Source organism: Octopus bimaculoides, chromosome 25 (genome assembly GCF_001194135.2).
Source record: "Octopus bimaculoides isolate UCB-OBI-ISO-001 chromosome 25, ASM119413v2, whole genome shotgun sequence".
In the NCBI taxonomy this organism is placed as follows: Eukaryota; Metazoa; Mollusca; class Cephalopoda; order Octopoda; family Octopodidae; genus Octopus; species Octopus bimaculoides.
In genome coordinates, this window is record NC_069005.1 from 20,317,287 (window position 1) to 20,319,650 (window position 2,364).

Below are 2,364 nucleotides of genomic sequence, written 5' to 3' on the forward strand. Positions count from 1 at the left end.
AATACTGAGTAGTGACATTCAAGTATGGTTGTGATGCATATACCTGGTGTACCCTTATCAGACAGGTAGTCATGATGGGTATACTGGACTTCGTATATTTTAATCCAGTGTTACTTTGATGGCATGCACTGCTCTCTCACTCAATAATAATAATAATAATAATAATAATAATAATAATAATAATAATAATAATAATAATAATGATAATGATAATAATAATAATAACAACAACAACAACAACAACAATAAGCACTACAAAATCAGCACTCTTGCTTATTGGTATGAACATCATCCCGAGCCAGTCGTTGAAGATAAAAATGTCACTATCCTCTGAGATTTTCCAGTCAACACCGACAGAATGATCCAGGCTAATCGACTAGACATAGTTATTAAGGACAGGGAAGAAAATACTTGTAGACTAATAAATGTAAGTGTTTCCACTGATAAAAATATATTTGTAAAGGGATTTGACAAATTAAGTAAATATAAGGACTTAGAAATTGAAATACAAAAGATGTGGCATCTTAAAGCAAGAACTGTTCTAGTTATTGTGGGTACCCTTGGTATGGTAAAAGAGGGGTGTCAGAAACATTGAGATAAGATCCCAGGAGAACCATGTCTCAGAGAAATGCAAAAGATTGTGCTGACAAGTACTGCCCACATCTTTAGAAAAACCCTATCCACTTAAATGTCTGTGTTGTATTACATGAAGATATTTCGCTCCTGCCCCTGCCATTTACCCTCTCCAAGCTTTCAGACATACTGTAATATCTTTTATCCTTCACTCGCCCTAGGATGCTGAGTGTGTCTCGGCAAGTGATTGTAACAAACATGCAGATTAAAAGTAAAATGATAACAATAATAATAATAATAACTCAAATGTGGAGCCTAAAAACAGAAACAATTCCTATTATAGTAGATGCCTTAGGTATGATTCAGACAAATGCATAACAAAAAAAACTAGGACTTTCAAGTATTTATACAATACAGAAAATAGCACTACTAGGCACTGCAAACATCCTACGTAAAGCACTTTCAATATATAGTGAAAATAAGACCACCACACCAAACCACAGCGCATACCCAAGGCACACAGAACTGCACTTGATAGTGCAGTGAAAGCACATGATAAAAATAAGACTACTGAATAATAATAATAATGATAATAACCCATAACCCCAAAAATTTTTACAGAAAGATAGGGAAAATACCAGTTACAGTAAAGTCTGTCCCAACAAAAGAAGAAGAGCAGGAATTTTGGAATAAAATTTGGGCAGAAGAATGAAAAGGCCCCCTTGGATTAATAGAATATGTACAGACTTAAACTCCTTAGAAGAGCAAAAGTGGGAGGGTATCAAGGTAGAGGATGTAAAATCTGCTCTCGGGAGGTCAAGCAAATGGAAGTCTCCAGGAAAGGAGAAAATTCCAAACTTCTGGTTGAATACCTTCCCAGAGAGCCATTCTAACAAAACTTTACAACAATGTTTTGCAACAACCAAGTATGATTTCCTCTTGGCTAGTTAATGGTGTAACATTCCTACTTCCAAAAAAATGAAGAAACAATTATAGATTCATAACCTGCTTAACAACAATGTATAAAATACTAACATTTGTCCTGAATGAATATACCTATAGTTTTTTAATAGAAAGTAGCATATTCCCTAATGAGCAAAAAAGATGTAAATGTGGGTCCTATGGTTGTAGAGATCAGCTACACATCAATAAGATGATCTTGGAAGATTGTCACAAATGACACAAACACTTGTTGATAGCCTGGATAGACTATAAAAAAGCTTTTGATAGTCTACCACATAGCTGGATTAAGAAATGTCTGGAGATTTATAAAATAGCAGCTACTCTATAAAACTTCTTGTCTGTAAGTATGAGATCATGGAGAACCACACTGACTTTGAACAGCGACAATGAATCTCTCAATGCTGGAGATGTAAGAATTTCTTGAGGCATTTTCCAAGGTGACTCTCTATCACCACTCTTCTTTTGTCTAGCCTTAATGCCTCTCTTGAAAATGCTCAATGATGTACAATACATTTATAAAATGTTTGATAAAAATATAAATCATCTCATTTATACAGATGGTTTAAAGCTCTTTGCAAAAAATGACCAACAACTACAGGGTTTACTAGCGATTGTTAAACAATTCAGTGATCACATCAGGATGCAATTTGGCTTCGATAAATGTGCAAAAGCTACCTTTATCAAAGGAAAAATGACAGAAACATCTAATGTTAATCTTGACCAGTAGAATGTCATAAAGGAGTTAGAACAAGCAGAGAGCTACAAATACCTAGGGGTATTTGAAGGGGATGGGTAATAATAATAATAATAATAATAATCCTTTCTACT